This window comes from Phacochoerus africanus, chromosome X (assembly GCF_016906955.1).
Source record: "Phacochoerus africanus isolate WHEZ1 chromosome X, ROS_Pafr_v1, whole genome shotgun sequence".
Taxonomy (NCBI): domain Eukaryota; kingdom Metazoa; phylum Chordata; class Mammalia; order Artiodactyla; family Suidae; genus Phacochoerus; species Phacochoerus africanus.
Window position 1 is genome coordinate 123,655,191 of NC_062560.1, and position 27,034 is coordinate 123,682,224.

Sequence of the window (27,034 nt, forward strand, 5' to 3'; positions counted from 1 at the left end):
CAACGCTTTTCGGTATTTTTGTGGCCCCAATTTCCAATTGCTTACGGAATATTTGTGCTGAGATGCCCTTAAAAACCTCAGCTACGGAACTGAGCATGCCCAGACTGAATTCAACATCTCTCTCATATGCCTAAACTGCTCCTCCCTATGTAATCCCTTTCCATTTGACCTCATGACAGAATCCTAGCATTCATCCGTGACTATTCCACACATTTACCCACAAAGTTATCATTTATGCTACTCTTCATTTGTTTCAATAGATTCAAGTTACCCTTCAAAATCATTACATATTTTGTGTAAGAAAGATCTGATAGCAATGAATCTGATGCTTTTCCATCTCAAATCTGCTATTGAGACCATATAGTGAATTTCTCTTTTCTGTTATTGTACTCCTTCTAACTCTGTTTTTGACCAAGGGTTATTTTTTAAAGTGACAGATAATGTTTTTATAACTCCATTTTCATTTTATTTCTCTGTTGTTTGTTCATGATTTCTTACTTTTTTTTAATGGCTGTTGTCCCTTACTTTATCTCTTTGGACATTGTAAAAATAATTTTGAGATTTCATTTACTTGCACCTTATTGACAGTGAATTTGACCATTAAGTGTGATGGCAATCTTTCTTGGAGTGTTGTGTCCTTCGGAATTTTCCCTCTCTGATACATCTTCAGTAGTTTTTCTTTTGTGCTCCCCCCTCACCCCCCGTTTAACCATCCCTCTCTAGCAGCTCTGTGGTTGTCACCACCTGGGCTCTGACAACCCAGAGGTCATGGCTCTTCCATCTCAGAGAGATAATGGGGAATTGGCAGATACTGTCACGAAGACAATGAGATATTTGGCCGCTTTCTTGGGATTTCTTTGGTTCCTCCAACCAGATGTGTACAAGCTTGATATAAAATCCAAGCATCAGGCAGTAGCTGCAGCCTTTTTCAGCCTCCTTTCACAGGAAGCTCACTCTGCCGGGGACTTTGATTTCATTCCGTGAACTTTACTGAGATTTCTAGCAGCATAGTCAATATTTCCTTCATGTTCCTCCATAGGCAGTTAGTCCCCAGCTTCCTTGATCTGCTCAGGGAGCCTAGAGCTCAACAGGGCCAGGATTTCAAGACTACACAGTGTTATGTGTGTTTATAATGTGTCTGGCGTACAAATTTAAATTCCATGTGTTTGTGTTTATTTTTTCAAATCTAACTGGAGCTCATAATGAAATTGTAAAGTTGCCATACCATAGAAGCATCTATTGAGTCTCACCCCTTCTCTCCATACCCACTGCTACATCACATCTCGACAGTACTATCTCCTAACTGCTCTCCTTGTGTATAAATATCTTCTTTTCCTGCCTAACCTCCAAGGATTACTCAGGAGTATTCTTGCTAAAACACAATATTTTGCTGCCTTAAACATACTTGTAAGAAAAATCCAAATGCATTAGCATGGGCTACAGTTCCTTCACTCTCTTGCCTCAGTTCTTTATTGTCTGCCTTGTTTACTTCCAGTGAAACCTTCCTCTACTTGTTTAAACTGTTTATTGCTCCCACTGAAAATTTTATTGTCTCACAACTCTTACACAATTCCTTTACCCCTGTGATGTCCTGTCAATCTGAAATGCCCCCCTCTCTTCATATGGAAAAAATACCTCAGCCTGGCTCAACTATAACTCATTTTGTAAAATTAAATATGGATTTCTCTCCACTTTTAGTATTTTTCAAACCTTTAACATGTTTGCCACACTGCATTCTAATTATCTATTTACATATTTGCTTCCTGTACCATCTTTGCAAAGCAAATACGATTTTTTAGCATGATGGAAGATGTTAAATGAACAACAAATTTCTTTCCTCATAAATTTGATAAGGAAGTAAAAGAGTCAGTTATTTTTACTTCTGTGTTTACCTAGAAACCATCATAAATCAAAACGTGGTGAGAAAGATTATTCTTTACCTTTGGAACGATGTTATAATTGAGGGTTGCATGCATAATCAAGTGCTTAGCGCCCAGTAGCCAGAGCAATGACTATCATTATGCCCCAGACGTAAAACTATAAGCCCTCGTGTGTCTTTCAAATAGTTAAATCACATTCTAAGTTTTATTAAGTGGGCATCAGCATACACTTAAAGTTGACTATATAAGGAATCCCAGCATACCATAAAGGTACATTCAATACATAAAATTCACAACTTTATATCTAGGTCATTTATTTGAACAATATTTATAAGTAAGCTATCATAAACTTAAGGATTTAATTAAGAACTACATTACTTTCTGCCTTAGAATTTAAAGGCTATCAAAGGATAATTTGCCTTACTTCACTCTCTTAAACCAACTCATCAACTCTGACAGAACGTCTTCTGGCTTCATGGTTTAATTTACCAGAATCTCCAAAGAATAAGTCAGCAATACTCCAAGTAGTTGGTAAGATAAGATGTGTTCTCAATGAGAAAATGACTATGCATGGAGTAATTCATCTATTTATTCAACAAATATTTATTGAATTTTTAGTGCATGCCAAAAAGTGCCCTCAGTTCTAGGGTAGAACAGTAAACAGAAGAGTTAAAAAACAAGTTACTGACATCATGGAACTGATATTCTATCAATACGGCAGATGATAAATGAATACGTGGATATGTTACTACACAACAAAATATACAAAGTTGGTGATGAGTGCTGTAGAGAAAAGTACAGCAAAGAAGTATGTGAGGCAAGTCACAGAGAGTAGGAGGAAGTATTTGGCATTTTAAATAAAAATTCCAGAGAGACCCTTACTAAGAAGGTGGCATTACAGCAAAGATGGAAGGCTTTGAGGGAACCAGACATATGGATTTCTGTAATAAGAGTGATCAATAGAGGGAAGAGCTGTACTTTAATTTTTTCTAGCAATTATTATGACCTAGTATACTATTTCTTTTTTTAATTTTTAATTATTTAAAGTTGATTTACTATGTTCTGTCAATTTCTGCTGTACAGCAAAGTAACACAGTCATTTATATATATATATACATATATATATATATATACACACATTATTTTTCTCATCTTCCATCATGTTCTATCACAATTGATTAGACATAATTCCCTATGCTATAGAGTAGGACTTCATTTCTCATCCATTCTAAATGGAATAGTTTGCATCTACTAACCCCAAACTCTCAGTCCATCCCCTCCTTTCCACTTCCCCCTTGGCAACCACAAGTCTGTTCTCCATGTCTGTGAGACTGTTTGTTCTATAGATAGGTTTATTTGTGTCATATATTAGATTCCAGATGTAAGTGGTATCATATGGTATTTGTCTTTCTCTTTCTGACTTACTTCACTTAGTATGAGAACCTCTAATTGCATCCATGTTGCTGCAAATGCCATTATTTCTTTCTTTTAGTGGCTGAGTAGTATTCCATCGTGTATATGTACCACATCTTCATAATCTATTCATCTGTCAATGGACATTTATGTTGTTTCCATGTCTTGGCTATTGTGAATAGTGCTGCAATGAACATACAAGTGCATGGATCTTTTTGAATGAAAGTTTTGTCTGGATATATGGCCAGGAGTGGGATTTCTGGATCATATGGTACTTCTGTATTGATTTTTCTAGTTTTCTTATTTATCCTACTTATTGTTTCCTTTCCCCATTAGAATAAAATTATCATAGAGGCAGAAAATTGAATTTGTTTTTTTTTTCACTGCTACATCTCTAACATCTGAAGCAGTGCCTGGTACATGGTAGGCACATAGTAAATATATGATAAATATTTATTAAATGAATAAAGTATGACAAGTGTTACAATATCTGATATGTTCTCTATTTGATAACAACTTACATATTGCTCATTTTCTTTTGATTAGCATCATCTTCTCCTTAATACTGCATACATACAGGGCCTTGGGGATTAGTCCTTAAACCTCTTCTCTTCTTCTTGGCACTTTTTCCCTAAGTGAGTTCATCCAGTCTGATTATCTTAGATGCATGTATATATTCTTGACTCCCAATATATATCTTCAGCTCCAGTCTCTCCCCCAAGCTCCTAATCCATATATCTAATCAACTACTTGATATTTTTAGATTAAACATTCAAAAAACATCCCTAAATTAGGATGTTATAATCAAACTCTTGATTCTTTTCAAACATCATTCTCTACCAGTAAATAGGACCTCCTTTTCTCAGGTACCCCCCCCCCAAAATTTGACATCATCCTTGAATCCTCTTTTCTTTCCTACCTTGGATCCAATCTAACAGCACAGAATGTTGCCTCTCGTTTTAGAAATACTTCAAATCTGATCAGTTTCCAATATATCTACCTCTGCCACCATAGTCCAAGCCACCATTATGCTCCTAGATTTCTGTAAAATGTCCTAACTGGTGCTGTGCTTTCACTCTTGAACCCTAGAGTTCATCTCATCACAAAAACTGGGGTAAAATTTTTAAAACATAAATTCATGTCACTTCCATGCCAAAAACTCAACAATGGCTTTCTATCTCCCTTAAAATAAAATCCAAACTCTTTATCATGACCTACAAGACCTTGGGTCACTGAACTTTGATTCTCCTGACCTCTTTTCTTGTCTCTTTTCTTCTTGTCCCTCTGATTCATCCATGCTATCTTTCTAACTGCTCCCTAAACACAGAAAGTATAGTATGTTCCCCTTAGGAGGAACTTTCAATTCTTTCTGCCCAAACTGTGCCTCCACCATTAATTTTCATGACTTATTCCCAACTTATTCAAGTCTATTCCTAAATATCATCTCTACAGAGGGGCAATCCTTGACTACCACATATTATAGTCACCATTCCACCCCTATTTTCAACCCTCAGTCACTATCTTGTTTTCCTTATTTGGTTTCACAGCACCTCTTAGTATCTGGATGGTGTGATTTACTTGTTTATTGTCTGTATCCCCCTTTTAGAATGTCAGGTTCATGAGGACAATAATTTGTATACTTTGTTCGTTACTATATCCCTATCATCTGAGTCCTTGGTACAAATATTCAATATATACTTGCTGAAATACTATCATACATCCATTACCACATGCTTCTTTACTCAGGTAAGAATAAGAAACTTAATGTAACGAGTATCTTTACAAGTTAGATCCATGTTGGCTAAACAACGCTCTTGTGTCAGGTCCTGACTAAATAGGTATTGAGAATACAGAGATGAATCAAAATAGTCCCCATCCTCAAATAGCTTATAGCCCTGTGAGAAGGCAAACACATGGGCACATTCGGTATGACTTGTATGTAATCAGCTGTCTTTGGTGGACAAGTTCTTTCTTGCCTGTGTACCTTGGGGCCAGGGACTTGCCTGTGACTGTTTTTCCTCTACCAGTCAGAATATGCTAAGAATTCTAATCCAATAAGACACAACTTTAAGGGAGGGCAAGGGGAGGAGAATCCATTTGAAAGAAATCAGGGAAAATGGAGGAAAGGTCAAAAGTGCTTCACCTTGAAGACATGTAGAAACTTTTGCTAGGATTTAAAAGCTTTCCAATGAAATTTCATAGAGAAGATAAATACTAAGCAAAGAGTTGTGGAGGATGATGGTGTAAAATGTGTCCTAATTCCTAGGACTGGAGCCATGGCTCGTGAACTTTCTGCTTTCTTACATTCACTAGGCAACCCACATTGGCATTGAATTTGTACCTGAAACATGTCCACAGTACTGAGTTCTTAGATCAGAACTCTACCCTGGATCATAATTCCACTGTTTCTGTGTTAAATATCCAGACCAGACTCTATTTCTTTATGTTAATCTTTCCATCCATCTAGTGATCTGTTCCCCCATCCAACCATTCTCTATCCAGCTACTACTTAGTTAATGTTTACTGGTGCAATCAGATACAGAGAAGCTCAGTGCAGTGAGGACATAATATATGGACAGACGTTTACTAGGCCTTGGTGATACCAAGATGAATAAGACATAGAATTTGTTAATAAAATAGCCACTTTTCTTACACTCAAGGCACACAGTGTCTAAAGAAGAAAGCAGACTAATAAAGCAGCACACAGTTCAGTGTGGTAATTGCTGAGATGATAAACATAGGATGTTATGGGAGCACAAAGACAAGTCTCCTAACTTAGTCTGGAGAGACAGTAAAGACTTCTCAGAAGTAGGATGGCTAGAAGTTAGAAGTTATCCAGGCTGTGGATAGATATTACAAGAAGTCAAAGAAATATATAAAGACCTAGAGTTAAGAGAGAATGTCATATTCAGGAAATAAAAGTAGTCCACTGGAAAGAATGCTGACATTTCCTTTGTTATGGGTTTGGGATTTGTCAGAAAATCAAAAATATGGGCAAAAGAGTGAGAACCTATATGGGAAAAATAATGGATACATTTATATGTATGACTGAGTCAATTTGCTGTACACCTGAAACTAATACAGCATTGTAAATCAACTATACTCCAATAAAATAAAAAAATTTTAGCTGGCCAGGTACTGTGAGTAGAGTGCTATTGCAACAACTTGAAGGCAGGTGCTGTGCTCAGTTATTCAGCTTTGTTTTAGCAGTTGCTTATGAGCCATTTTCAAATGAGTTCATATTCGGAGCTTATGAAATGTCTGAGACTCTGCTAACATTTTGTCCTTAGCTCAAAGCAAAAAAGTACCTAGAGAGGAATTTACCTTTAGATTTGAAACTGAGAAATGTTGTAAAAGAAATTTAATCTGTGTTTCTCATAGGTTTACTCTTAGTCAGAATGCTGTTTAATGAAAGCTATTTAATGTTTCCAGAAGATTTCTTAGGTGCCAGAAGCTTTTTAGAGAAAGACTCACTGATTTTGTGGGGATCATGCAAGATTGAGTCAGGGATTTGGAGCTTTGGTCCTGATCCTACCACTGACTCACTTTAGGCCTATCTTTAAACCTTCTTCCTATATATATTCTTTTTTTTTTTAAGAGAACATGATTTAGAGCTTCTAGGAGCAACTGCTCTGTTGATACAGGTATAAATGATTTATTCAGAAAGAAGGACATTCAGATTGCTCATGAATAGAAGTGACTTACACATGAGCTAAGTTTTTAACCTGGAAAACTGATCTAGCAATAAAGGAACTCTCCAAAAAAAACATCTAGTCCTAGGAGGCACGTATTCTAGTCTAACAAACAGATAAATTAGTAATTGGCCCTGGAATTTCTAGTTGTTTGGCAGTTTTGACATCCAAGGGATCAAACCATAGTCAAAAGTCCCTAAGTACTGTGTTGGAGCACAGGCTAAGGCTTGGTCTTGAAATCACAAAAAAGGAACAGCAAAGACCAAACAAAATTCAAATCTTAAAGAAAGAGGCAAAATTGGGAATGAGGAGAGTTGATGAGAGCAGTGATTTGGGAACACCATGAACATTGACTAACATCTTCTAAAGAAACCAGATCCAAAGATGATTTAGCAGTGAGGAAGATTTGGAGAGCAAAATGAGAAATTACTCTTTACAGCTGGGCAACCAGTTTCCAGGTCTGCTAATTTCTGATTATGGGGCACTATATCAGTCAGGGTTTTCCAGAGAAAGAGAAACAACAGGCTGTGTGTGTTTGTGTGTGTGAAAAAATATATATTTTATATATTTATTTATATATATATGGAACTCCAAAATCTGCAGGGTAGGCCAGCAGGCTGGAGACCCAGGAAGACTTGCACATAGAGTCCAAAGGAAGTCATCTGCTGGCAGAATTTCCTCCTCCTCGAGGGAGGGCAGGGCAGGGCAGTTTTTTCTTTTTTCCTCCTCATGGTCTTCAATTCATTGGATAAGGCCAACCCATACTATGGAGGGTAATCTGCTTTACTCAAAGTCTACTGATTTAAATGTTAAACTCTTCCAAAAGACTCCATCACAGAAATAGCCAAAATAATGGTTGACTATCTGGGCACAATAGCCCAGCCAATTTGATACATAAAACTGGGAACAGGATAAAAACTTTAGAATCTACCTAATTGATTTTCAGGTAGTACTTTATCTTTCTAGTTGATGTAGCTGTATTATCAATAGACTTAACAGGAACTATTTGAAGAAGCCTTAAAGTGGAACACTCCCTGGTCCAAGTCCATCACTGGGCTACTTTCTATCTCTGCATATTTTCCTATTGTGGATTTCCATATGAATTCACTCAAATAATATGTGGTTTCTTGTGACTGGCTTCTTTCAGTTAGCACTATGATTTCAAGGTCCATCAAAGTTGTAGTATATATCATTACTGCATTCCTTTTTATGGCCAAATCATACTCCATTTTATGGATATGCCACTTTTTAAATTTAATTTTAGTGGCATATAATTGATTTATAATGTATTAATTTCAGGTGTACAGCAAAGTGAATCATTCATACATATAAATGTATCCATTCTTTTTTCCAATATAGGTTATTACAAACTATTGAGTATAATTTCCTATATACAGTAGGTTCTCTTTAATCATGTTTTATACAATACTGTGTATATGTTATTCCTACCCTCCTAATTCTTCCCCCCCAATGGTTTTCACCTATGGTAACCATAAGATTTGGATATACCAATTTTTGTTTATCCATTTGTCTGTTGATAGACATTTGGGTTGTTTCCAGATTTAGCCATTAAATATTGCTGTTATAAACATTTATGTACAAGTTTTTTCTCCTGGGCATGTTTTCATTTCTCTTGGGTATAGATACCTAGGAGTAGAATTGCTGGGTCATACGGTAACTCTACATTTCATCATTTTCAGAATTGCTAGACTATTTTTCAAAGTTTCTGCACCATTTTACATTCTCACTGACAGTGTATGAGGGTTGAAATTCCCCCACATCCTCAGCAACATAACATTGCTATACCATCTGTCATCATTTCCTCAGCCCATTACAGCTTTATTCCCATCCACATATTTTATAGTGTGTTTTTTGTAAACATATTACACATATATTGCAATTCCATATGTAATAGATCCAACAATATGCTATATGCATATTATTTTATACAATTGCTTTAAATCAATTAAGACAAGGAAAGAGAAAAATATGCACTTATACTGTCTTTTATAATTACATTATTGTATTTACTAGTGCACTTTGTTCCTATGGATTTCAATTGTCATCTGGGATCATTCATTTTCAAACTAAAGAACTTTATAATTACATGTCAAGGCAAGTCTGCTAGCAACATATTCAACATTTTTTCCCATTATTTTGCTGTTATTTTTGATCAATAACTGTTGGTTAAGGGATTCTTGGTCAGCAGATTTTTTTTCCTTTAAAATTTATCCCACTACCTGCTGGCCTATGTTGTTTCTGCTTAGAATTCAGCTGTTATTCTTATTGGGGTTCCCTTGTAAGTGACATGTCATTTATCTCCTACTTCTTTCAAGATTTTTCTCCTTGTCTTTGACTTTCAGCATTTTTTATTATGTATGGTATGTCTGTTTGTAAGTGTCTTTGTGTTTATACTACTCAGAATCTGTTAAGCTTCCAAAACGTGTATGTTATAATTTTTAAGTAAATTTGGGACATGTTCAGCCATCGATTCTTCTAATAGTATTCCTTCTTTTTCTCCTCTCCTTTTAGTATTCCCATTATGTGTATGTTGGTATGTTTAAAGATTCCCACATTTCTCTTAGTGCCTGTTCATTTTTCTTTATTGATCTATCTTCATGTCTAATCATTGTCTTCTGCCAGTTCAAATCTATTGCTGATACCCTCTAGTGGATTTTTATTTCAGTTATTATACTTTTCAACTCCAAAGTTTACATTGGTTCTATTTTAAAATTTCTATCCCTTTATTGATATCCTTTCTTTGATTTGACATCTCATCACACTTTCTTACTTTAAGCATGTTTATCTTCAGTTCTGTGAGCATATGCATAATGGCTGCATTGAAATTTTTCTATTTGAGGAGTTCCCATTGTGGCTCAGTGGTTAACAAGTCTGACTAGGAACCAAAGGTTGCAGATTCAATCCCTGGCCTCGCTCAGTGGGTTAAGGATCCAGCGTTGCCGTAGATCCTGGGGTAGGCTGGCAACTACAGCTCCGATTAGACCCCTAGCCTGGGAACCTCCATATGCCGCAGGTACAGGCCTAGAAAAGACCAAAAAAAAAAAAAAAGAAAGAAAATTTTCTATTTGATATCTAGTGACTCTCACAGACAATTTTTGTTGCCCCCTTTCTTTTTCCAGGGTCTGGGACATACTTTAACATTGGCTTTGCATGCCATAAAAATTTTGTTGACAACTGGCCATTTTAGATAATGTTGTAATTCTAGGTATTGTTCCCCACTCTTGGGCATACTATTGTTATTTGTTTAGTAATGAGATGTGTTGTTTTAGAGAGATCTATTCTCCCCCCCACCCAACACACACAAGGTAAAGCCTCTACTGTTGCTTCTCTGGATGGCACAGCTTTGATTATGCCCACGGTAAGGTTATTCTGTGATGGCAGTTGTTTGGGTAGGGCCCTCATATACTTTTTCTTTAAGTACACTTAGCTGTTTTTTTTGTTTGTTTTTTGCGGGTCGGGGGTGGGTGGGTGCACACTTGCAGCATATGGAAGTTCTCAGGCTAGGGGTTGAATTGGAGCTGTAGCTGCTGGCCTATGCCACAGCAATGTGGGATCCAAGCCGCATCTGTGACCTGCACCACAGCTCATGGCAACACTGGATCCTTAACCCACTGAGCAAGGCCAAGGACTAAACCCATGTTCTCATGGATACCAGTTGGATTTACTACTGATGAGCTGTGACAGGAACTCTTACACTCAGCCGTTAAAACTTCATTAACTACAGGCCAAGATCACTTCACTGTTCTCAACAATGGCCTGGAACATAACTGTTTTAAAAAAATGTAAAAAAAAAGTATGTATTTAAAGTGTACAACTTGAAAATTATACACAGATACATTGTAAAATAATAACCACAAACTAATTCAAAATTTTACAATATTATATATATCAAAGGATAGGATATAATTTTCTTTGTTTAACCCCTCCAAACCCTGCATTCATCATAGAAATGTATAAGCAAATAGATTACAGCCAAGATTACCCAAATTTCCATATCTTCTTATTGGGAAAAAAAAAAAAAAAAAAAAGAGGCACTTAAGGAGTTCCCATTGTGGTGCAATGGAAACGAATCTCACTAGTATCCATGAGGATACAGGTTTGATCCCTGCTCTTGCTCAGTGGGTCAGGGATCTGGCATTGCCATGAGCTGTGGTGTAGGTAGCAGACGCGGCTCAGATCTCGTGTTGCTGTGGCTGTGGTGTAGGCCAGCAAGCGTAGCTCTGATTTGACCCCTAGCCTGAAAACTTCCATATGCTGCAGGTGTGGCCCTAAAAACCAAAAAAGAGGGGGGCACTTAAAAAAAAAGTTCTTTACTATACCATGAGTAACAACTTGTTGTCCAACTAGTGCGTCACAATAATGTCTCTCTCTCTCTCTTCCTCCTTTCACTGTTACTATTCTTCATGACCATTGTCACTACTTCCTGTGACCTATAATGCTGAATCCTACCCCTACCTAACTTTCCTGGCAACGAGAATTAGAAACTGGAGAACATCATATGTTTGACCCAGGAGAACACCAGGGCCATTTCATTACCGGGTACCTTAAGTGTATAGCTTGAAGGGGGAGTATGGGCATTCACCTTTCATAGAATAATCTCAAACAGAAGAGAATATTATATCAGAAAATATTACCTAATCCCTGAATCGATCCCAGTGTGGGAGGAGATTGTAGATGATGGTGCCACATGCAGCTATTTTATATATACTCCTTTATCCTATCTCTACGCCCAGGCATATCTTTAGATTCTTCCATATCTCTCTGTCAACCAAATGCAGTTTGGTTTATCTTACAGTCTATAGTTGCAGCCCCACTGCTTCCTGTCTGCTTCTTTTCCTCCCTTCTTTGAATTAACTGGCTCTCCACACTTGTTTTGCCCTGGAATGTTGTACCTCAGGTTTTACTTAGCTCCATGTTGACAGTATAATAGTGTCAGCTTCTGATAATACTAGTTATTGCAACAAACATTTATTAAGCTCTTATATTATCAAACTTGTTCCTGTTTCTAACATTGCATGCTATAGGTACTAATTATTACCTCATTTTCACACAAGGAAATGGAGGCTTACGTATGTTAAATCACTTCCCGTCTTACAGACTATCAAGAAAAAAAAGTAGGAATTTGAAGACAGGTCTATATAACCTGAGAGCTTCATTCTCTTACCAACAGTAATGCCTAATCTAGAGTTATTCACCTTCTCACCTACTCCTGCCCTTAGGTCTTAAAGTTTCAACCCAGGTTGTACTCCTCTGCCTTCCATCATCTTCCTCTCCCCACTTAGCATTCAGAGAGATACGTTTCAAACAATGGGACTAAGAGTCAAGGAAGGGAATATGCAGTGCTTGGAGGAGGAAATGGAGTTGAGAAGGATTTTCTTCAATCCATCTAATATGTTTCTAAGCTGAGCAAAGGGTGCCCAGATAGGGAGGAGAGATTGAAGACGGGGCAAATTATTTCTTCCTTCAAAAAGTTTAATGCTGTGGTTCTGGGAATGACTCCACAGAGCTCTTGTTAGAGCTGTTCCCATGTGAGACCAGCTGCAGGCCTGTTAGCATGGGATTTTGATGAAATAAGTGTATAAGAAAAATATATATAAAGCAAGCTATTTAAAGATGGCTTGTCTGAAATGCCAACATTAACTTAATAACAATTTTAAGTGGTGAAAAAGCAAAAGTTTTTAAGGATTTTTAGAACTATTATTGTACTTACTATATAATACATTGCTTTGCCAAAAATATTCTTGAAACTGAGCAATTTAAGAAGCTATTTTGGAAACTAATTGCAATGATTTTCCATTAAAACAGTTTCACTTTCTTTTTTTTCATTAAACTCTCAAGTAAATACATAGCCATACATAGAATATTATTTATCAGAAGACACATCTCGCAGTATATTAAAACCTTGGATGAGGCTTTAGCACATAAAGTGAATTTAATTCCATTCTTGAGCATTCTTTCATTTCCTTCTTTAAAGTAAGATCTCAAATCTCATTCATTTTGTGAATATTCAACCAATAGCCACAAAACTGTCCATTCACTAGACTAACAGATCAGATATTTTTCTTTGGCCTTTCAAAATCAGTCAAATAGCTGGCTAACCCTTTAACCTCCCTTTTCTTTATTGAATGAAGCAAATCTAACAGCCATTCATGTCACATAGTGTCAGGAGCTACTATCAGGAACTATTACCTTCTCCGTAACTTTTGCTCCCTCCTTCTCATCTGTAATCAGCCAGCAGTTCACAATTACATTTTCTCACAAGTTAATGGTCCTGTCACACTCAAGGACTAGATTTTCTGGGGGCAATAAAAATAAAAAGTAGCTTTAGCTTATCTTTCAGAAAAAAAGCATACATACATACAGTATTGTGCATACTATTTTAAGGGGATAAAATTTCATCTGCAGGTTATCTATGAATCTTCTGGAAGTCATTTAAGAATTCATATTATAGAAAGTTCCTATGACTCTGTAACCCCTTCTATATTGACAGTACAGAATGAGAAAACAAGAAAAACCAGAAGATATTTTATTGATAATGAAATAATATTTCTCTGACAACTGAAGGATATGAGCACCTAGAATTAAAGGGGAAATTAATGTCAAGCAAAAGGAAGGAAAATGACTAAAACTAGGAGACAACATCAAGAAATTTCAGGATACTAAGGATAAAGGGAAAACTGTAAAAGACTTCTCTGGCAGTCAGGATGCTTTGAACTGGAGGGAAATGCTCCCTGAAACCTACTTAAATAATAAGCAAGTTTTCTCACTAAATAAAAGAATGTATAGAAGTATGATAGGTTCCAGTCATAATAATAGTATCAGTTGAGGTCATTGAGCACCCCACTTCCATTTGCCCCTTTCTTCTTCCTTTGGATCTCCCTAAATTTGGTTTCCTTAATGTTCACAAGATAGCTGACAGTAGCAATGAAGGCTACAAATTTTATAGTTCACATTCAGAAGGAGAGTGAGAACCTGATCTCCCAACATACTATAAATCCTTTCCTTCAGTTTTATGAGGTAGTTAATGTCACCTGCCCATTTCTGGGCCTATATTGGCAGACAGGAAATAGCATTTTTCTGATTGTCTTAAACTAATCAGGATACTCTTATGAAGCTGGGGATGGACTAAAAACCTAAACAAATTTGGGGTAAATGGATTTTGGATTGGCAACAACATTTACTGTAATTTCAGGTGGAAAAACAGGTGATATTAGAGGGTGAGCAGTCAATGGTTTTGGATTTCTCCACAAGAACAGTAGAAGATAAAACAGTCCAGAACAAAACTTTGAAAATATTTCAAAAAAATAATTTATCATGTAAAATTCTATCCTCATTTCATCTTGATTGAAAAAAAACATGATACAATGTATAAAATTTCAAGATTTGAAGTCTGAAAAGTTTATCTCCTCAGTATTATTTTCAGAAAGTTTTTAAAGAATATGCTCTACCAAAGTAAAGGATACACCAAGAATGAGGGGGAAATGGGATGCAAGAAACAACAAATCCCTACTGAAACACATAGCCAAAATAATCGTGAGAAAGAAAAATGGAGTGGGAGGAGTCATGCTTACTGACTTCAGACTACACTACAAAGCTGTAGTAATCAAAATAGTATGGTACTGGCATAAAACACACATAGATCAATCAAACAAGATAGAAAGGCCAGAAATAAACTCACACACTTATATAGTCAGTGAATCTATGACAAAGGAGGCAAGCACATACAATGGAGAAATGACAGTCTCTTCAATAAGTGGTACTGGGAAAACTGGATAGATACATGTAAAAGAATGAAATTAGAACATTCTTCCAGACCATATACAAAAATAAACTCAAAATGGATTAAAGACCTAAATGTATGACCAGATATTATAAAAATAGTAGAGGAAAACATAGGCAGAATATTCTTTGACATTATCTCCTAGAATAATGGAAATAAAACCAAAAATAAACAAATGGCATCTACTTAAGCTCAAAAGCTTTTCACAGCAAAGAAAGCCATAAACAAAATGAAAAGAAAACCTACGGGATGGGAGAAAATATTTGCAAATGATGCTACTCGTTTGCATCCAAAATAGGCAAACAGCTCATATAGCTCAATATCAAAAAAAAAAAAAATCAAAAAATGGGCAGAAGACCTAAATAGACATTTTTTCAGGGAAGATAGACACATGGCCAAGAGGCAATGAAAAAATGCTCAACACTGCTAATTATTAGAATAATGCAAATCAAAACCACAATGAGATACCACCTCACACCTGTCAGAATGGCCATCATCAAAAAATCTACCAACAATAAATGCAGGAGAGGATATGGAGAAAAGGGAAGCCTTCTGTACTGTTGGTGGGAATGTGAATTAGTGCAGCCACTATGGAGAACAGTATGGAGGTTCCTCGGAAAATAGAGAACTACCATATGATCCAGCAATCCCACTCCTGGGTATATATCTGAAAAAGATGAATACTCTTAATTTGGAAAGGTATATGCACCCCAGTGTTCACTGCAGCACTATTCACAATAGCCAAGACATGGAAGCAACCTAAATGTCCATCGACAGATGAACAGACTAAGAAGATATGGTGTATATACACAGTGGACTAGTACTCAGCCATAAAAGGATACTGTTTTTTACAGCAACAATGATGGACCTAGTGATTATCACACTAAGTGAAGTCAGTCAGACAAAGAAAAATATCATATAAGTTATATGTGGAATCTAAAATATAAAAATGAACTTATGTACAAAACAAAAATAGACTCACAGACATAGAAAATAAACTTACAGTTACCAAAGGAGAAAGGGGCAAGGGAGCTACAAATTCGGAGTTTGCGATTAACATATACACACTGTTATACATAAAATAGATAACAAGTTCCTACTGTATGGCACAGGGAACTATATTCAATATCTTGTAATAAACATCTTGTAATAATCTATAATGGAAAAGAAACTGGAAGAGAATATGTGTGTGTGTATTTATTTTTGCTTGTGGTATACCTGAAACTAACATCACATTGTAAAGCAACTATGGTTCAATAAAAAGCTGTTTGTTTTGGAAAAAAGAGAAACAGCGAATTTACACTGTACAGACCCCAAAGAAAGTTCCAGAATGACAACCATGCAAATAGGGCTAGTGAGCTACCAGTCCTAATTAGAAGAGGAGACTATTGGGTCCCCAAAAGAAAGACTCTAGGAAACGAATAAAAAGTTGCTGGATGAAATTTATCTTGTGGAAGAGAAATCTAGAGATCCTTATTTACATAGCATAAAGAAAGAGTAAAAAGGAAAGAGTAAAAAAATATGAATAAGTAAAAATGAAGACAGAAATTTCTACCTCCAAGAAAAATGGAGGTTGCCTAAAAAGTTGTATAAAAGAGGAAATATAGTCACAGTACATTACCTGGTTCTGCAGGGAATACATTGTATGGAATGACAAATAATAAATAGATATTCCTGGTGTCTCTGAGGGAGTCCAATAAACAGCTCCTTCTTTCTCCTACCTGGGATATGAGAAAATTGAGAAATAAAGACCGGCAGTTTGGAGGCTGGAACATCACTATTATTGCTTGTAAATGTGTCAGATATGGCTTCGTGAAGAGCACAATGGACCTCCTCACTAAATTGCTGGCAAGCTTGCCCACACGCCCACTGCAACATGGCTAAGGGAAGGCCTCCCCCGATAGAAGAACAAAGTATACCCTGAAGGAACATTGGGAAACAGTGTTTCCTGTGCATAGCTACTTCCAAAGAGGACTAAAGGCACATCTGAGTCCCATATGCTCCTTTATTTTTCTAAATATATCTGTCAAATAAGTCACCTCTCTCCAGGTACAGAGTGAGTAAAGTAGCAGGAAATGAAGGCCAAAACCAAGGGTCACCCTAATGGGGTTCCATCAATTTAGAAAGTGAAACTATACCTCAATTTTTTTAAATTTTTTTTTTTAAAGGCTTTCAATTGCGAGTTAGGGAAAAATCCAACTTATAGTGATTTTAACATACAACAAGAAAACTGGATATAAGCAGCTGCCAAAAGGGAAAAAAAAAAGTAAAGAAAAAATAAGTGGGAAAAAACAGGAATGGAGAATAAGGAATCCACAAATGATATCTTAATTAGAAATTTGAATTTTTGACTATCTTGGCAAGGAAATGAGTTCGAGAGGTAATTAGGCAGTACAAAATGTTCAAGTACATCATCTAGAACCATAGTGAGGTGAATGACAGATAAATTAGCAAAATGAGTCAAAGATGCTTGGGTCTGGTGTGTGGAACTCTAGACTGGGAAGTGGTGGGATAGAAAACTAATACTTTGTGTTACACTTCTAGTACTATTTGATAATTGAAAATCTATGTATTACTTTGATAAAACACTAAAGTTATTCTTTGCCAAGAGTTGTCAAGAGCAGAAACTTAACTATACGAAAATACTGCCCAAGTATACTGCTACTTTAAACCTTGAATGATAAAATCCAAGTATTGTTCTCACAATTTAGAGGATGAGCCCTTCTGGACAAGCAATAGAAAGCCAAGCTTACTTCAAACATATGATTATTGTTAACTAGAACTGTAACCTGCTATATTTTATTTGGATTTCACTTAAATCGAAAATCATGTACCAGGAGTTTCCATCATGGCTCAGTAGAGACGACTCTGACTAGCATCCATGAGGACACAGGTTCGAGCCCTGGCATCACTCAGTGGGTTGAGGATCTCGCATTGCTGCAAGCTGTGGTGTAGGTCACAGATGCAGCTCAGATCTGGCATTGCTGTGGCTGTGGTATAGGCCAGTAGCTACAGCTCTGATTTGACCCCCAGCCTGGGAACCTCCATATGCCACAGGGGCGGCCCTAAAGAGACAATAAAATAAAATAATGTACTTAAAACATGCTCTTATTTCTTCATAAACATGTGTCTACCTTTGTATTTCACATAACCAATATATTTTTATTATAAAAATTATGAAACATATACGAGAGTGAAACTAGTTTAATAAACCTCCCTAAACCATTCCTCAGCTTGATGACCAATCTTGATTCATCGAATGGGGATATCCCCCCATTGGATTATTTTGAAAAACATTTTTTAATTCATCCATAAAAATGTATGCCATCCATTATAGCCAAAAAGAGTAGCTGCTTTCTGAAGTATGCTATATAGGTGTAATTTCATCTTAGGAAATAACATCATAACAAAAAGTTTACATAATAATTTTACACTAACATTAGGACTTCATTGTTCTATTTGGTTCATGTATTAGAGGAAAATGCCAATATCAGTGATGAAGACATTGGTATTTATTTTTTGATATAACTGTATATAAATATAATACAAGGTTTTGTTTTTGGCTTGCCAATTTTAAGTGCTCAAGTGTTTGATTCTGAACGCTGGAGAGCTGGGGCCAGGACAATGGTTGGCGAAAATTTTCTGCCTTTCTTATGAGAAGGAAAACCTAAGGGTTTACAGGAGTGGGAAAGCGCAGGGTCCAGCTTCAAAGAAAGAGAGAGAAGGAGGTGCAAATGCAATATGTCTAGAGCTAGATACCACATACCTGTTTTTATTGACGAGCTTTCACATGGAGATTCCAATTGGAGAGATAAGACACATTGTTTATTGTGTTCATCTTGACGGCTGACGCAGACTCTGTGATTGATTTAGCTGTTACCACTGGTATTGATTGTCAATGCAGCAAAATCTCATTAATTGTGATCTGATTTCTGTATTTACAAAACTAAAACAGTGGGGCCTTAGCCAGGAAAAGAACAATGGCAGTGCTCAATTGGCAGTGCTTGATTATTAGTAGATATCAGGAGGGACCATCAGTCACCACCATTCAATCTTGCTTATTTGTGGCAATGTCTGCATGCTGTGTCGGACCCCCTCCTGTGCTCCCATCCTACACTGAGAAAGAGAAAGGGAGAGAGGATAGAAATGATTAAACCATGAGCAGCTTTGGTGATAACTAGATACACCGTCGTGACAGAAAAAAAAAAAAAGTGAGGTCTTTTTAAAAAAAAAAAAAAAAGGACAAGTTCTATTTATAGAATTTCATGGTACATTTACTAAAAACCAAGAAAAATAAGATTTCTCCACATATTTTACATTTGAAAATGCTTATAGAGACAAACCTTTGAAGAAACCTACCTTTGATTAACTATAACACTCTTTTCTCTCTGATGTGGTTTTTCTGAGCTTTTACAAACAATTTTGGTCTGTGAAGGCAGAAGATGGCAAGGAAAAACTGCTTTCCTGTATTATATAGAAGTATATATGTATATATACACACATATAAATATATAACAATATAGATTAAATATGTATAGTGTAAACCTTATGTAATTTATATTATTTTCTAGTGCTCCACTATATCATCATCTTCACCTTGGGGTACTAGGATATTCCCAGAGTCTGCAAATTGATGGGTTCTATCGGAGAGTCTGTTTCCATTTAATTTAAATACTTTATTTATTTTATTTTATTTTATTTTATTTTATTTATTTATTTATTTATTTATTTTGTCTTTTTGCTATTTCTTGGGCCGCTCCCGTGGCATATGGAGATTCCCAGGCTAGGGGTCGAATCGGAGCTGCAGCCTCCAGCCTACGCCAGAGTCACAGCAACGCAGGATCCGAGCCGCGTCTGCAACCTACACCACAGCTCACGGCAACGCCGGATCGTCAACCCACCGAGCAAGGCCAGGGATCGAACCTGCAACCTCATGGTTCCTAGTCAGATTCGTTAACCACTGCGCCACGACGGGAACTCCTGTTTCCATTTAATTTAAATGAAGAAAATTTTGATGCTATTTGCCTTTTCTAGTTATAGAACATTCATTGAGTCTAATGCTAGACCTTAAGTATTTAATTTTCAATATTCTAGTTTATTAATTCGATAAGCATTTACTGCTTACATGTTTTGTGCCAGGCACAGTTCTGGGCACAGTGAATCCAGAGGTCAACAAGGTCTTTGCCTTCATGGAGTTTACATTCAACCAGAGAACCCCTTAAGAAAAGGAGTGTTCAATTCACCTTATTGGTCTTTTTTTTTTTCCCCCCATAATTTGCTGGTTCTTTATTATGACTTAGTCCAGTTCCATATTTTCTAACAGCTTTTTGAGGTATAACTTACACCACACAATTCACCCATTTAAAGTGTACTATTCAATGGTTTTTTGTATATGTACAATTGTACAACAATCGTGACAATCAGCTCCAAACACTTTTATCATCCCCAAATGAAACCCCATACCCTTTATCAGTCAGCCATCTACCTCCTTCCATAATCATAGTCCTGGGCACCCATTCATTATTTTCCGTCTCTATGGATTTGTCTATTAGGGATATTTCATCTAAATGGAATTATACAACACGTGCTACTTTCACTTAGCATGATGTTCTCTAAGTTGATCCATATTGTAGCATGTATCAGTACTTCATCTCTTTTTAAAGCTGAATTATATATTCCATTATATGGACAGACCACAGTTCACCAGTTACTGGACAATTAATCTCTTTCTACTTGGGGGCTATTATGAATAATGCTGCTATGAACATTCATGTTTACATATTGTACAGACATACTCTTTTATGTATATTGGGTACACACCTAGAAGGAGAATCGTGGGTCATAGAGTAACTCTTATGTTTAACTTTTTGGGGAACAGCCAGAATCCAGTCCCATTTGAAATTCCAATCATATATCTTCTTCTGATATCCCCCCATCTCCCAGAACAGGCTAAGATGTGGCTTTCTTATCTTAGGGTGGGGAAGGGAAATATCCCCAGGCTTGTTCTGGTTCAGTCTAATGTCAGTGGCCCTGATAAATGCCTAGGATGCCTGTGCCCCAGGTTTCTCTCCCTCTGTGTCATCTGAAGCCCCAGTAACCACTGGGGTCTTTGAAGGTCATTTAGGGCTCCAGATCCTGTATTGAGGGGTGCCCCCTTTTTCTTCATCCCTGAAAAGAGCCCTATAGCTCATCACATCCCTAAGGCATGGGATACTCCAGTGAACCTCCCCCTTCAGAAATTTTAGGAAAGAAGCAGGTATTACTCTCTATGTAAGCGCACTCTCGAACTTCAGGGATGTGTGTGTCCAGTAGCCACTTCTTCTCCCCAAGAATGAGAAGAGAATACTATAAAAAAACAACCTTGAGAAAGAAGAACAGAGCTGGACAAGTCAGCCTCCCTGACTTCAGACTATACTATAAAGTTACAGTAATCAAAAAATATATGGTACTGGCACAAAAACAGAAATATAGATCAATGGAATAGGGTAGAAAGCCCATAAATAAATCCATGCACCTGTAGTAAACTAATTCATGACAAAGGAGGCAAGAATATACAATGGAGAAAAGTCTCTTCAATAAACGGTACTGGTAAAACTGGACAGCTACATGTAAAAGAATGAAATTAGAACAACATCTAACACCATATACAAAAATACACTCAAAATGGATTAAAGACCTAAGCAGAGGACTGGATACTCTAATCCTCCTAAAGGAAAACATAGAGCAGAACACTCTTTAACATGAATTGCAGAAATATTTTTCGGATCTGTCCCCTAAAGGAAATAAAAGCACAAATAAGCAAATGTGACCTAATTAAACATAAAAGCTTTGTACTGCAAAGGAAACCCTCACCAAAAAAAAAAAGACAACCTACTGAATGGGAGAAAATATTTGCAAATGATATTACAGATGAGAGCTTAATAGCCAACATATATAAACAGCTCATACAACTCAACATCGAAAAAGAAAACCGTGATTAAAAAGTGGAAAGATGCTCAACATCACTAATCACTAGAGAAATGACAATCAAAAACATAATGAGATATCACCTCATACCCATCAGAGTGGCTAGCATCAAATGCAATACAAATAACAAATGCTGGTGAGGAGGATGTGGAGAAAAGGGAATACTCATACACTGCTGATAGGAATGTAATTTGGCGTAGCCACTGTGGAAAACAGTATGGATATTTCTCAAGAAACTAAAAATAGAACTACAATATGACCCAGTAATTCCACTCCTGGGTATATATCTGAAAAAAATTTCAAAAAGATATATGCACCCCAATATTTACAGCAGCACTACTTACAATAGCCAAGATATGGAAACAACCTAAATGTCCATCAACAGATGACTGGATAAAGAAGGGGTGTGTGTGTACTATACACACAGTGGAATGCTACTCAACCATAAGAAATGAAATTTTGCCATTTGTAGCAACATCGATGGACTGGGAGGGCATTATGCTAAGTGAAATAAGTCACACAGAGAAAGAGCAATACTTTATATCACTTAAATGTAGAATCTAAAAAAGAAAACAAACTAGGGAATATAACAAAAAAGCAGACTCAGATATAGAGAACAAACTAGTAGGGGGAGGGGAGGGGCAAGATAGGGCTGGGTGATTAAGAGGTACAAACTACTGGGTTTAAGGTAGGCTACAAGGATGTACTACAAGGGAATACAGCCAATATTTTGTAATAACTAAACAGAGTGTAACTTTTAAAAATTGTATACAAAATACTGGGAGGAAAAGAAGGCTCATCTTATCAATCTTTTGAGAGAGATAGTTTTTTTTTTATCCTTACTTTACTAATGAAGAGAGGACAAATGTTTTGTCCAAGGCAACATTCCAAGTAGGCAGAATGTGGCTCATTGTAATATGATGGGCAGGTCCTGTAATGGTCAAGTATTTGGCCTACTCTTTTCTGGTGTTAACCTTGTGCAGTCTTGTGAAGTTTCTCTCTGAGCAGCTCATTCCTCTCCAATACTCTACCTACAAATTCTAGCCACCTTGGATTCCTCAGTTTCTGATAGCTGTCTCAACTCAGCAAAGCCCCACGACTCTGCTTGGATTCCTTCCCTCTTCTGAACTGTGATTTTGAACATGCCTTTAGGAGATAGGCTGTGCCAACCATGGGGCTCATTTTGTTTGATTTCCTTTTCTCAGAGAGCACAATCCTGCACTACCAGTTGTGCAATGTCATAAAACCACTGTTTCATATATATTTTCCTTTGGTTTCTAGTTTTTCAGGCAGAAAGGCACTTCCTATATCAATTCATATCTTAGGGATAAAAGTGGAAGTTTTGGCATCCTATATTTTTTAAAAAATCCTAGTGTAAGTTTTACAGGGTTTTTTTCCTTACATGACATCACTAACTTTCAGATTTTTTCTATAATTCATATTAATAGCAAATACTAGTATTAATCACAATTAATGCATCATCCTAGGGAGAATTGTGTAAAATCTGTTGACTTTTGGTATATTTACTTCTACACATATATTGCAATAGCTTCCTATTGTTCTTTTCCTTATTTTAATTACCCAATATTATAAGCATTTTCACTCAATGTTTTCATAAAGATTATTTAAAGTTTGCATAATAGTCAATCATACATTTGTACCACAATTTTCTGAAATATATGAATGTTGAGGGCCGTATTTAATTTTTTGCTATTTTTTTTAAAAAGAATATAAAATCATGGTTAATACCCAAAGCTGTGAAATCAAGACATAGATGGATTTAAATTCTAGCTTCTCTTATTACTAGTAGAGTTGATATAGACAACTTTGCTAATCTGTTCCCTAATCTGAAAAAATAAAGATAATTACTATTATCTTTTAGGGGATTATTGTATGGCTCAAATAAGAGTGCATGTAAAGCAATGCTCACCATAGAACTAGCTATCCACAAAACTTCATTTTATTTTGTTCCTGACAAGCACTACATAGTTTGGGATAAACTGGATTTTATTATTTTGTAATGAATATCTTTGTGCCTGAGCGAAGGGAGGTGAATTAAGTTAGGGCCAAATACATAAGGACCTTGTTTACCATATTGAAGAATTACTGACTTGCTCTTGAGGTTGATTTATTTTTTATATATCCCTATACATCACTGACATGGTTTAGAAGTACATTTAATCTTTAAATTAATTTGGAAAAAATCCAAATGTACATCAGTTTGCTAATTGACATCTTTTCAAGCTAACATTTCTCATCTAGTAATATAAAATGTTTTATAGTTTTATCTACATGTATTTGTATTTCTCTTCAACATACTATCTTTTTCTAAAACATTCACATTTTCTCCTAATTTTACTCAATAGTTTGTGTTTTCTGTTGATATTGAGGGGCTTATTTGTTTTAAAATTGTATGTTGCTCTTTTACAGGGTAGCTATTGATTTCTATATTTTTGTCTTACTACTAACTACTTTATTGATCTCTTTTGAGTTTTAATGGCTTGTCTGTTAGTCCTATTTAGTATTATAAGCAGACATATCATTTCTAAATGCTGATAATTTCTTTTCTACCCTTCTAATAATTCTACCTTCAAACTCTGTTGCATTTCTCATTATTTTGTCTAATCCATTCTGAAATATATATAGTAGGAATGACATGCCTATCATTCTCTTTCTGGATTTAATAAGAATGCCACTAGTATTTCTTCAGTAAGTGTGACACTGTCTACTGGGTTGAAATTATACTCTGGGACCCCTTTGTATATATAAAAAATGTTTTTTTCAGAATAAAAGTGCAAATATTATTTAAAAATATATAAAAGAGAAACTGAAAATCTCTGATAGCCTATCCCCAGAGGAACACGGTGCATATCATACATATTTTATGAAAACTGCTTCAGTTAGCACTCTTGCACTTTTTACCTATAACTACATTAATATCTACTTTATTCTTTCTAATTACTCTATATTATTGCATTCTATGGTTATAACACAACTTAGTGACCAATTTATGGCTTTTTTTGTTGATTCCAGTATTTAGCCACCACAAACAATGGTGGTATATTTGTATATTTACTTCTGAGGCAAAGAATGTGAATAGATTCATAAATTTTAGTAATGCAGCTTTGTTAATACTTTTAAAATAATAATTTTCAAATTTTGCATCTTCTGAAAGTGTTGTAGAGGTTCCTTACCTACTGACTTAAATGAATCCATTGCTTCTGGTGAAATTGGACACTACCTTGAAAAAAGAAACTATGGTTCAGCTAGAGGTTAAATCTTTAATACAAATGGAAATAATATTCTTTTAACCACGGTGTTTTTGAGAGAGAATGAGATTTTCAAAATCTGAAAGCTTTCCTCTATATATGAAGAGCACACCTTGGATCTGAGCATAGAGATTTACTATAACCTGTAGCACAAGGAAGACAGAGACTTTTTCCTGTTGTACAAAAATGGGGGGAAGAAAAGCTTTCCAATGCTGGGAGGAACATGAAAAAAGCCAAAAAGAATGGGACTCTGTCAAAGATAGTGTATGTATCACTGAAATAGTCAGTGTTCCCATCCCCTAAACCCTGGTGGCCCTGTGTTTAAGTGGAAAAGGTAGCTGAATGGGGCAGGGGGAGTACTATTGATAATAATCTTTAAAAGATATGGAAAAGCTGAAAGTTGTTTTGTTTGTTTTTTTAATCTTTTCCCCTAGGGAACTCTGAGAGAAAATAGCTTCACGGCTTCCCAATATAAAGCTGGAGTGACTGTAATAATGCTGGAAGGTGATTTCATGTATTTAATAAAAGAGAGGGTCTGGAAAGTTCCCTTCCTCAATTTCCCCACAATTTTTACCAGACATAGAAGAGGTCCAGAGGATCCCAGGAGACCTTGCAGAGAGAGTAGAAGGTATGTAATAATTAAGTCACTATGCTTGTCTGGGGTTGAGGTGGTAGAGATCTTGGGGTGTACATTACGGAGACTCCAGGGTGAATATCCCGAAGCTGAGGTCTAGATGGAGGATACCAATGAGCATCAGGATTAGCCACATCAGCAGGAACCAAGATGGGAAGCCTGGTAGGCAAAGAAAACTGACTGATTATCTTACGAATACTTGGATATTTCTCTAGTAAGAGACAACACTGTATCTCATTAATCATAGACGCTTCAGCAGCAGATGAAGAAAAAACAGAGGACCATGTGTCCAAAGCAAGAGAGACGAGCTCTATCTTAACTAGAAGTCAGTAGGTATTCCCAGAGAAAGATAACTCTGGATCCCACTCTCTCTCCTCTGGTGCTTCCATAATGCTACATAAATTTTCCCTATGTTTAGATACCATTCATGGAAACCGGAAGAAGTGGAATAAACCTAGAAAGTTTGACCATTTAATTAACTACAAAGAACATGAATGGTCAAGCACAAATTTTTACCACATTCAAAAAGTATTTCCAAATTGTCCTCCTTGAGGAAAGCGTGAGAATTCTTCCTTCCCTACCCATACTGGAAGGGAAGTGAAAATGGGGGTGTGGAGGCGACTAACTTCCCAGTAGATATAAAAAGTGACAAGTGCAGCTAATTATCTTATGACACAGTGAGGTTTGTCCTCAACTTTTCAGAGTGCCAAAAAGTGATTTACAAAGTAATGCATTTCAAGTTCTATGGCTCAGTTAAAATTTATGAGTTCACTAAAAGCGATCGAAATTAGTAACCCAGTTTGTTCCTTTCCCTACATGATATATAACCTCAGTCAGTGATATCAGAGGGATTTTTGAAAGTGTTTAATTTTGGTAAAGAAAGGATTCCTCTGTCTTTGTTATTTATTTTCCCTTTGAAAATTTTAACAATATTCTTTTCCTGCACTGACTCCACTTAAATAAAAAGGTGTGTATTAAAACTTCACCCAATATTTTTAAAGCATTGTCTTTTTAAACGTAGGGAAATATCTACTACAAGCCTCTATTGATTTTAATTTTACTTTATTTTTATTTTTTTTTTTTTTTTGCTTTTTAGGGTTGCTCCTGTGGCATACGGAGGTTTCCAGGCTAGGGGTCTAATCAGAGCTACAGCTGCTGGCCTACACCACAGCAACACCAGATCCAAGCTGCATCTGCAACCTATGCCACAGCTCACGGCAACACCAGATACCTGATCCACTGAGCAAGGTCAGGGATCGAACTCACAACCTCATGGTTCCTAGTCAGATTCATTTCTGCTGTGCCACGATGGGACCTCCATATTGATTTCAATTTCATTTTCCTCAGAAAATCTTTGTCTATAACATGCTGCATATATT